The following is a 12,561-nucleotide window of genomic DNA, read 5'->3' as shown; positions in this document are numbered from 1 at the left end:
ACAACTAGGTCATTTAGTTTGTAAATTTTGATTTAAAATTTTTGTCTCTCTAAGATTACGTTCCTAAAATATGAACCCAAATTTGTAATAACTCACACTATAAAAGCAGTGGCGGGTTAACCTCACATTTGAAGCCGAGAAGTTGTCTAAATTAGGACATCATGTGACAGTAAATTTGTTTTATTTAAGTTTTTTTATTTTTTCAAATGCCATAAAAGCGACAGGCTACTTAAGTGATTAAATGGAGGTCAAGCGTGTTAATCAAAATATTGAATTTTTCTATATAGTTGATAATAGTCAATAACTAAATGACAATATGATTTCTGTTGTGGTCTATTTTATCTCGTAGCAACGAGCAGGTACACTTGTTGCTAGTTTAGTCTACTTATCATTAGACTTGGCATTCATGTTGTGTTTCTCGTGTTCATGTCATACTCAATAGCTTAACAAGCCGTGTCGTGTAATACCATAAAAGGGTAATATGACCCGACCTGAAATCAACCCGTTAATATTATCAGATAATATGACCCAATCCATTACCTGTTAAGAAAAATATATTTTAAATCAATAAAAATGAAAATGAAAAACATAATTTGACCCAAAAAAATTGTAAAATATAATAGTAAATTAGTATATACATACTAAATTTCGGAGTTGACCTTTCATGAAAGTTGTAACCTGTTTCTCGATTTCTACAGCTTGATCGTACTGCATTGGTTCAGATTTGAAGGCTTATTAGGTTACATTTATTTTTAAGGTTATTTGAAGAAGGGAGGATGCATTGGAACATAAGAATTTGGGTTCTGTTGATCTTTGATATTTAGGGTTTCTGTTAGGATGAGTGATCTTGGAAGCTGTGCGTCGACAATTTCTCATTGGTTCTAAATTTTTGTTTATGGTATGGCCACTAAGGCAGTGAGGAGGCCCCGCGAATAGACCAGAAAGATCAGTATATAGTCTACCAGTATGAGGACTTTCAAAAGTTGTTTGCATCTATTGGGCAGTTGGAAGATGCACTAAGGAATCCGGTAGGTTTTTGCACCCAGATTCACCACCGTCATCCATGAACCCTCAAATTTCAAAGCAGAAGGCTTTTGGCAATGGATACAATGCTCCTCAGAAAAGCAATGCTGCTCACAAAGGCAATGCATACAATGCTCCTCAGAAAAGCAATCCTGCTCACAAAGGCAATGCTACTTAGAAGATGAATGCTAGTCCGACAAGTAATGCTACTCAGACAAGCAATGGTATTTAAAAATCCCAAATCTGCAAGTACTGGGTAGATGGGAATTGTGTGAAATGTGATCGATGCCTGTATATGCACAAGTGGTTTAGTGGAGAGGGGCTCTCAATGTTGGCAAAACTCCAAGGGCATAGGTACTTACATTGAACAAATGTTTTTCTTTTTAATTTTGTTCTGTTATATGTCTTCTTAGAACTAGAATATAGGAGAATCTAGGAGAAACTGATGATTTGAGAAGACAAAATTATTTTGGGTATTACTTGTTTTACAGTTTTACTGAAGCTCGTGTATTTGTATTAATTATTTATTGGCGACTTCCAAAATTATAATTTATATATTTCCAAACACAATTGTTTATGAATAATTAAACTTATATAGAGTAATTTTACATCCTAAAAATCAAATTATGCTTACATACTGTTTCCACTTCTATAGAACATAAATAGGTATATGTCCTTTATTTGTGTGTTTGGACAATCATTCTAATGGTGTAATATATGTCAACAGGTTGTCACTGGTATTGCACTTCCTGAAAGATTTAACAAGCTTTCTTCTGCCGACAGGGACGGAGCAACTTGAGTTTGGGATTGCCATACTGGTCAGTGTGACTGTATTGGTTAACCTCCGTGGTGAAGCAGGTTATTTAGTTAGTGATGGACCATGGATTTTCATTGGCGTTTTAAACCTTGTTAAGGTATTTTAGCCTGTTAATTTCCTTATTATAACAATTTTGTATTCTTTTTATAGCTTGGTTTGTTCAATATGTTTATGCTGATTATGCTTAATGTTGCAGGCATGGAACATTGAATCAAATGCAGAATTCAATCTAGATGGGCCTCATGGCCAGGTGCATGCTATTGTGGTTGGCAATGAAATGGTTTTTGCCGGGGCACCGGTAAATAACTTGACAGTTAGATATGTCTTCATCCACTTATTCATAGTTTGTAAGTTTCAAAGGAGTTATCTGTTTCCTTTTATACTTGATAGGAGCATATTTATGCGACTTAGTTAGCTTGTTCTTGTGCATTTATGTTGTTATTTCTTAGTTGATTTAGTATTTCAAGCCATTTTCGTTTGGTTGTAGGTACAAAGGGTTAAATAGGCAAAGAAGTGCATTTTGGTGCTTTTTGGAGCAGTTTTGGGCATGGAATGGATATCACATGCATGGAGAAAAGTGGTTGGACGAAATTAAAGATCTAAAGAAGCTAGGAATGTGCCAAGGAGAGGAAGAAGATAAATTGAGGACCAAGGAAGACAAGGAAACCATTAAGAATGAGGAAAGACTAGTCAAACTTGCCTTATCTTGTCGTTACCTTTCCTAATCCTAAATTACCAAAGATTCAGTCACATGAAGGGTTCCTAAATACTTTGGGACATTTCATTACATGTTCTACAAGTCCTAAACCTGCCCTAAAAGTCTAAGCCATACCATCCTTCACCATTTCTCTTCCTTGTCGTGCAAGGGAGTCATCCCTTTCTTATTTTCTGCCATAAATCACTCCAATTTCCACCCTTGTTGTGCACATTCATCCATGTTCCCTCATTGCACTCATTTTTTGCACCATTCCACTTCCTTTCCTTTGTCTACCATGTGCACAATATCCTTTCACCTCCTTGCACTCATTGATTCACCACTTACTCACATTTCCACCCATACCATGCATAATCACCATTGTCCCCTTCATACACCAGATTTCTTGCACTCATTTCATGCACCATTACACTTATTATCCTTCCTTGCCGTGCACCACCATTGTCTCCTTCATTATTTCTGATTTCATGCACCAATACATTGAATCATTTTACTCAATTGCTGCACATTCCTTGTCCCCTTCACCCATCAAATTTCATGCACTTTTACCTACACTACATGCACTCATTGATGCACCATCCACCACCTTTGGAATCTCATGCCGTGCATCATGACTCAACCTGCACCTTTGACTCATTTCTGCACCATTCCACCTCCATTTCCTTTCTCTACCATGTGCACAATCATTCATGTTCCCTACTTGCATTTATAGCTGCAACACCATTCCATTTTACCCCTCATGCTTTGCATCATTACTTCATTTTCACCCTTGAATCATTGCACACACCACCATTTTCCCCTCCATTGCCGTGCACTTTTTCTATAAAAAGAAGTGTGTGTGGCAGCCATAGAGTTCAGTTTTTGCTTGATCATTCATCCCCATTTCAATACAACCTTCATCCATAAATATCCATTCATTCTCTCAAACACTTCCTTACAAATCACCATCCAAACCTTACACCTAACCTTGTGCCGTGAGTGAAGAAAGAAGGAATGACTCTTGGATATTCAAGCTTGATTGTTGAAGCATTCTAGGTGTAACTCGTTCTTTATTTACTATTTTTAAATTCATTATCTTTCGTTTTGTTGTGAACATGAGTGGCTAAACCCCTCTTAGCTATGGGTGATTTCAAAGCCATGATTATGTGCGCAATATGATTTGATAAATTCCAGTTATGAACTCTTGAATCGTGAATGCAATTGACTTAACTATTTGATTGATAACTTATTTGTATTTTTTTATTAAGGGTCGACACTTAATTGGCATGCATAAATCCGATGCCAGAATATAAGAAAGTTTCACATAATTGTTACAAACTTATATTCATAAGTAGTGGAGGTCACTTATAAATGATCGCGTTAAGTTTAATTCTAGCATGAGTGACATGATGTCATAGTTGCAAGTGCTTTGTCAATGTTTTTTATTTTCATTAAACGTAATGATCTTTGATTGTATTTCTATTATAATGTCATGTAGGGAACTTTTGAAGAATGTTTTGGGTTGTCGAATGATGTCATCCAATCCAATAAAACAAGGAAAATCTGAGGGTTAACTAGTGATGTCACAGTTAATTTGGGGCATTGTTGTTCATAATTCAATGAAGTAGTAACTGGAAATCGAGTTGTTTGCATACATGTCATGTGTGGAGAAAAAGCCTCTAGCTATCCCATCCATCATCTTATTTCTCAAATTCATTTTACAATCTGTCTAGTTTTTCATACTTGTTTGTTTGTTTCAACTTCATCCAAATCAAAACCCCCCTTTTAGTTTCTTGTTTCAAAGTGTTTCAAATCTATTTTGTTTGTGTTTTTTTATTGTTTTAGGTGAAGCCAAAACCCAATTTTCGTTCAAATTTGTGTTTAGAGTCAGAAACTGCCCAACAAGTGTTTTTAGGCAGTTTTGAGTGTTTTTAAGTTGTTTTAAGTCTTTTGAACCTGTTCTGAGTCCCTTGAATCTTTTCAAACGTTTTTAACTTTGTTTTTATGTTTTTGAGTCAGTTTAGAGGTTATTAGCAAGCCCTCCTAATCCCCCGTCCAAAACGATCCCTACTTATACATATACTAAAATTGTCAAAAGAGGGTTTAATTTATGTGTTAAGTTAATTTTCGCATCAATACTTCAGGATGGTGTTATATATGCATGGAGAGGTTGTCCCAAACGAATTCGTTTCTCCCTGCTGCAACTCTGAAAGGCCACACTGGTCCAGTTGTATGTGTAATTGTTGGGGCAAATAGGTTGTACTCGGGCTCTGTGGACCATATAATCAGAATAAGTTTGTGGAATTTAAGAACAAGCTTGTCGACTTCTAATATATGTTGTTGGGATATTACTTAATGCAGTGTTGCGAAAACCCTTACGGCTTCTGTTTTCAATGTTAGATAGGGTAATTTATTGTGATTTTTATTTTGTTTCAGGTTTGGGACCTTGATACTTTACAGTGTGTTATGACGCTAAAGGGGCATTCTGGTGTGGTGATGTCTCTTATTTGCTGGGATAATTTTTTGATCTCGTGTTCATTGGACTACACAATAAAGGTGTGGGCAGACACCGAATGAGGCAGCTTGGAAGTGACCTACACCCACAATGAGGAGCATGTATGTTATCTTTATCCTTTTCCTTTATGTTTCAGTTAGTGGTGTTCTAAAGTGTTAGTTTTCATGGTTCAGACTAATATTTTTGCATTAAGTCGTGCAGTTTGTATTACTGTCTGATAAAGTCTTGTTCTATACTTGGTACTAGGTAGTGGTGGGCTCAATTTCCATATTTAGCACGAACCAAATCTTATGATGCTATTCTTCATGCAACAGGGTGTCCTTGATCTTGCTGGAATGATAGACCTAGAAATGAAGCCAATCTTGCTTTGTTCTTGCAATGATAATACTGTTCGCATACCGGAGCTCCCATAGTAAGTCCACAGTAGCTGATACTAAATGCTATGATTCTTTTCCTTTTTTTTTTTTTTTTTTTTTTTTAATTTGAAGTTCCAAAGTTCTCACTTTATGACTTGTTTTTACAAATTATTTGAAAAACGAGAAGTAGGGAGGATTGAGGTAGGACCTAGAGGACTATTCTTCAGTGGGGATGCAACCGGTCTCATTTCTGTTTAGAAGTGGATGGATCCTTACAACAAAGTCGAGTCTTCATGAGTTACACCCTGACTAACAGTTCCATAAATATTTGGAGTCAGATGCGATTCTTTTGGTTTGCAAGAGCCATTGCTGTGATGGCCGTGAAGCATATCAAATTGTAGCAATTTTTAAACTCAAGTTGAAGATCCTTTCATTCAGCCATTCATTCAGATTAGTTTTGTTCATTGTTTTAGGGATCAATTTTTTATATACGAGATCCGTCTATTATGTTTGTGTTCGATCGTACACTCCGCTGAACAGTGAATTTCTTCAATATGAATAATGATTCATTTTTATATATAGAATTTACATTCTTCAGAAATACAATCATCGTTTAGAGTGGCCTCTGTTAGTAAACTAAATTTCTATCAATTTTTTTGGAATGAAAGTGCATGGATTGGCACCTTTTTGTCTCTTATTTTCTTTTTCCTATTTGGAGAAATTAAGGCACTTACCAAACACTGTTATGTGCACTGCTCTAAAAATTCCCGCATAGGCACTAGGCGATTGGCCACCACCCTAATTAGTTTCTAGGCATTAGAAAATTAAGAAAAGACGCCTAGACCCGCTTAAGCGTCCGCCTAGTTTGCCTAGGCATATGCCGAGATCGCGACTCCCACTTGAGCATAAAATCGATAATCTGTATATTGCATTTTATTTTTTCATTAAAATATAAGGGACTTGTTGAATTCTTGCATAAACACTCATTATATGTTTGTTCTCTATATTTTCAATATGTTCTAATACTTTATGTCATGCTCTGATCCCTACATACGTCCAGGATTGACACGTGACGTCACCAAGTATCCGTATCTCCAACAGATCCCGCCTCCAGGATATATACAAAGCATAATTCAATATTCGAATTGCTATGTTTTCATCATAATTCAAGTAGAAAAGCATAGCATTCCTCAATCATTTATTATAACTTGACAAACATGAAATTTCTAGGACCATAGCTACATAAGAAACCCACATGACATTCAAGATTTCCATTCCATCCACCATATAAATCATTATGCTTTCATCATGATACCTCAATCCACAATATGTAACGTATTACAGAACCAACGAAGCACAGTATTATTCTCAAGCCACATTTATCTAACTAATCTATTCATAATAATAACAATCATATCCAACAATCACATCAATTAATCAAATCTATGAATCAAAGATGCCCGATATTAACGTCTAACTACGTTAATCAATCAATGAAATAACATATAATTTCACAAATTTAATTAAAGAACTCTACATAAATTCCCACTTGGATTATAAGTAATAACATGGTGAATTTCATTTATACTCACCATGTCTACTTTGGTTACACCTCATTCACTCGAATCTAGGATCGGACTAACCTTATGAAAATGAGCAAGTGCAAGGATTCCGAACCACTCAACGGAATCCAACTAAAATATGGCACCTACCAAAATGTTCCAAGTACAACCAATCCTCATCACCGCTAGTATGCGTATGGTCCCTCATCGCAGGTATACCAAGCATGATCACCCCTAACATTCCCCCAACGCAGATATACCAAGCATGATTGTATCCTATAGCTCTAGGTAGTGATCACCCAACGAGGATATACCAAGCATGATCACTCTTAGAATGCGTATGGTCCCCCAACGCGGATATACCAAGCATGATTGTATCCTATAACTCAAATAATATCACTCAACTTGTAGTAAACAAGATTAGAAAGGAATATGGAAAAGAAAATAGGTGTGGTAAAAACAGTGCTTTGCTTCTCTACAAAATATGCATAAAAACAACACTATTGGATCAAGTTTAGGCTTTGGAACATTCAAAACTAAACCAAATCTTGTAATATTATATGGGTTTTGAAGCTTGTGTTTTGTACTTAAAAAGCATATAAAGTTTGTAGACAATGGAGCTCTAAATTAGAAGTTATGCCAAAAATAAAAATAGATCTTGAAACTGGAAACCCAGTTTTCTGCTGCTGTTTGGCAACTCGCTACCCAAGTTTAAATAAGGTTTTGATCAACCAAAACTCAACGGAACTGAGTGAAAACAATTGGGTTACAATCATGAACATATGTACTTTCAACACACTAAAATTTTTCTCCAAATGAGCACATAAAGACCTAGAAATTAAGAGCCAAAGAAGGCTACTCGAAACTTGAGTTTTCTTTGCAAAGAAATCAATTTTCTACAACTTACGTAACATCCCACTTCCAATTCATATAACAAATCCCAAAATACTTCCAGGTAGTCCAAAAGTCATGTATACAACATCCAAAAACTAACATGACTCAAAATTTACAAGAAACTGACCTTTTGAACCAAACCCTTGATCAAGAAATTTGATCTACACACCAAATCCAAATTACCTAACTCTAATTCATGTTCAGACTAGTTCAATGAATGATAGAAAACCCTAAATAAAACTAAGAACTCCAAATATATCATGGCAATTTCAATTCAACTTAAGGAAATTAAATTCGAAAATCAAGATAATCAAGGAACAAGGAATTTACCCTTCAAATCTCTGAATCCTTCATTCACAATCATGCTCTCTAACTCTCAATTTCTTTGCCCCCTTTTCTACTTTTGATGTTTTGCCCCTTCTCTACAGCCCCTTCAACCCCTTTTATAGTTACTTTAATCCTACTTGTTTGTACCATACTTGACCAATCCCGAAACTACTGAGCACCAGTCAACGTTATACCGTCAAGGACCCAGAAGAGTTTCCCTCCAACCAGGAGGCCAATCATAGCGCGACACATGTCAACATCAGAAACCAATCATAGCGCGACACGTGTCAACATCAGAAGCCAATCACAACACGACACGTGTCAATGTCAGAATGAAACTAGAAACTCTCTTCTATAAATAGAGATCATTCTCTCACAATATTTTCTAATGTCATTTGTACTAAATCATTCACTAGTACTCACTAAAGGAGAGCTTGAACCTATGTACTTGTGTAAACCCTTCACAATTAATGAGAACTCCTCTACTTCATGGACATAGCCAATCTGGGTGAACCACGTACATCTTGTGTTTGCTTCCCTGACCCTATCCATTTACATACTTATCCACACTAGTGACCGGAGCAATCTAGCGAATGTCACAAACTTAACACTTTCTGTTGTACCAAAATCCTCACTGATTTTGTGCATCAACATTTGGCGTCGTCTGTGGGAACGACACTTATTCCCACTCTCTTCAGCTTTGTCAAGTTGGTTTCCACCATTTGTACACTCTATTTTGACCAGGCATCTCTCTCTAACATGGGAAGCGAAGAAAGCCACAGCACACAGAATGACACCCCTCTTGCACCTAGTGCGAAGCAACGAAAGAAGGAAGGAAAGAGGGTTGCTCTTCAAGCTAAAGTTGATGAGCTAGAATCTCAAAACAACAAGATAGCAATAAAGAATGAGGTCATCCAGGAACAGTATGAGAAGCTTTTTGAGATGCTCCACGAAACTAGGCATACTCAAACACGCAAACTCGTTACCCCTGTGGACATCAACCATCATCTGGATGCCTCCCAACAAGGAGGGTCACATTCCTTCGACATGGGTATCCTTGATGAGGAGCGAGCTAATCATCAAAACATTGATCAACATGAGACTTCTCTCAACCCAGCTGCTTCGACCTGAAGCAGGAGAAGTGGAGGAAAACACCTCATTACAGAAGGGTTGGAAGGATCGAAAGCCATTTATCATGACTGCCGAGACTTCCTAAAGCAACGTCGGGAGAATCTCCTCCACATATGCTCGAAGATCAATGACCCAAGGGTTTCTGAAAGACTCGGTCCCCTCCCACAACCCAGGCCAGCTGCCAATCTAGGGAAGGAACGACATGTCCTAGAGGAACATGAAGGTACAGGGGACTTTGAGGTATTCCGACAGACTCGCCCTAGAAGTCAGTACGGCGAGTCCAAGGAAAAATCACACACCCTTGCTCAAACTTTCCTACTTCCAAGAGGCGATGGAGACTTACGAAAGAAAATCCCAGTGGTACATGACTCCACTCAAGACCTTATTGTCCTACAACTCCTTGAGGAAGTAAACAAGTTGAAGGCCGAATGTCAGGCCGAGATACCTGACTAGAACCAACCCAAGCCTGGCCCTCTCACAAGGAGGATCCTCGATACCCCCATTCAAGCGAAGACAAAACAAAAGCTTGGTTTACAACTCTATACTGGAAGGGATGACCCAATTAAACACTTTAACCTCTTTGAGTCCACCATGGCATATCGGATGCACACCGACGAAGAACGATGTCTTCTCTTCCTTTCCACCCTCTCTGGCGGAGCTCTAAACTGGTATTGTCGTCTTCCACCTGAGATAGTAGACTCATTTGAGGAACTGAGGAAACTGTTTGTCTCTCAACACATCTTCCAGACCGATCACTTGCATTATGCAGATGACTTGTACACTATTCGCCAGAAGCCGGACGAGTCACTACGAGAGTATGCTGGTCGTTTCAGCCATGAGTATTTTCACTACACTAAGGCAAATGACAAGACCGCCCTCAAGGCCTTCACGGCAAGCCTACGTGATTGTTTCTTCAAGTACATGATCAATGCCAACACTTGGAAGACTTACTCTGAGGTGATGGCACAGGCTTACAACCATGCCTCCGCTGAGGCAAGGACATATCAAGGAAAACCCCCTACAACCACCCCTTATCAGCAAGTAGGGAGTGGAAGCCAGATCCAACCAAATGAGAAAACCTCGACCTTCCAAACGGCAGCGGTTCCTCCCCCTACCTTACTTAATACTTTACCAAGTCAACAGACATATCAATCTCAGGGCAAAAGGAAAGATTTCCATCCTCACCAATCTCATTTTAGTAAAAGGAGTAAGGGACACTACTGCGATAACCAAGGGTATCGCCATGATAATCCTCGACCTCAGGCAGTCAACACAATGGGTCAAACATGTGTTAGGACATCCCCTACCCCGAGGTATGAGGCATACACATCTTTGAACGCCACATGCGTGGCCATTTACCCCAGCATAGCACACTTGATACTGAAGCCAAAGCCGAGGCACCCGGATTACAAGCCCACGAAGAACACGGGCACGTTTTGCTGCTACCACGAGCATAACAGCCATGACGGCGAGAAGTGTATCACCCTTCGTGATCATATTGAAGCTTTGGCACGTGAAGGAAAAATTGATTAATTCCTCATTCACCCTCCAAGGGGTAACCGTAACCAACGCCAGGTAAATGTGATATATTCCATAAGTGGTGGCACACCCATATCCAAATCTTCCAACAGGGCTATGAAAAATAGTGAACGAGCTTTAAGGTTTGGCCACCAAGTGTTTCACGTGGAAGACATCAGGGGAGGTAAGTATCAAAAGCCTAACTGGGATCCAATATGTTTCTACCCTGAGGAAGAAAAATGTATCATCTACCCTCACAACGACCCACTAATCGTGGAAGCTCACATAGCCAACTTTAAAGTATGACGAATCCTGGTAGACACGGGGGCTTCGGTTAATATCATGTTTGCTGAAGCTTTCAGGGCACTTAATGTAGCTGAACACTTGCTCGACCGCTCGATTTCCCCTATGATAAGCTTCTCCGGTGATATCGTGCAACCTTTGGGGAGCATACACTTACCTTTCACCATTGGTACGGGCCCTTACACAGCTACCATTACCATTAACTTCCTGGTGGTTGATTGCCCAACGGCATACAATGTCATCTTGGGACGCACAGGCATCAATGATCTCAAGGCCATGGTATCCACACATATGTTGTTAATGAAATTTTCAACCCCCTATGGCAATGGTTACATCAGAGGAGATCAACTTAGTGCACGATCATGTTACAACACTTCAGTCATGCAACAACACCTGCCTGTGCCCAAGGAAACCCTTTCTATACATGACCAAGTCATAAAGACCAGCCCAGACGAAGCCAACTTGGATCTTCACGGTGGTAATAGTCAACCAGACGATCCTCGAGATGACTCTTTCACCCAGCAAGCACAACCCGCTGAAGAGTTGGAGAAGGTCTCTATCTCAAAAGATTATCTGAATCGCATGGTGAAGATTGGTACCACCTTGTCACCACCCATTTGGTTGGCATTGATCTTTTTTTTGCAAAAGAACACTGAGGTCTTCGCCTGGTCATACGAGGACATGCCAGGCATCTCTCCCGATATAATCTGTCATCGCTTAAGTATTGACCCTAAGACCAAGCCAGTAAGACAGAAGCGAAGATCTTATGACGCTGAACGGTACGAGGCAATGAAGGCAAAAGTTGAAAAACTCAAAGGCATAGGCTTTGTTCGCAAAGTCAATTATCCAATATGGGTAGCAAATGTTGTCCTTGTTAAGAAGAATCTGACTAAGGAAAGTCTCTTGCTTCAAAAGGTCTTGTGGAGAATGTGTGTCGATTACACCGACTTAAACAAAGGATGCCCGAAAGATAGCTTTCCTCTTCCTCTCATAGACAGACTTATAGACTCTACGGCAGGGTGTGAACTCCTGAGCTTCATGGATGCTTACTCAGGATACAACCAAATCCTCATGAACCTTCCGGACCAAGAACACACAGCCTTCACTACTGACAAGGGACTATATTGCTATAAAGACATGCCCTTCGGCCTAAAAAATGCAGGAGCGACTTATCAGAGACTGGTCAATTCAATGTTCGCCGAACAAATTGGGAAGAGCATGGAAGTTTACGTTGATGATATGCTAGTCAAGAGCAAACATGCTGACCAACACATCACCAACCTATCTGAAACATTCACCATTCTGAAGAGGTATCAAATGAGGTTGAACCCCAACAAATGTGCCTTCGGCGTAGGTTCTGGCAAATTCTTAGGCTTCATGATAAGCCAACGAGGCATTGAGGCTAATCCCGAGAAGATCAA

General features: G+C 39.0%; 1 pseudogene; it reads left to right on the top strand.

The window, feature by feature from the left end:
- Positions 1-900: 900 nt before the first annotated feature.
- On the top strand, positions 901-5,702 carry LOC126628149 (zinc finger CCCH domain-containing protein 48-like; annotated as a pseudogene).
- Positions 5,703-12,561: the final 6,859 nt, after the last annotated feature.

This window comes from Malus sylvestris, chromosome 7, assembly GCF_916048215.2.
Source record: "Malus sylvestris chromosome 7, drMalSylv7.2, whole genome shotgun sequence".
Lineage (NCBI taxonomy): Eukaryota > Viridiplantae > Streptophyta > Magnoliopsida > Rosales > Rosaceae > Malus > Malus sylvestris.
The sequence above is the reverse complement of the archived record's forward strand: the minus strand, read 5'-3'. Positions and strand labels throughout refer to the sequence as shown.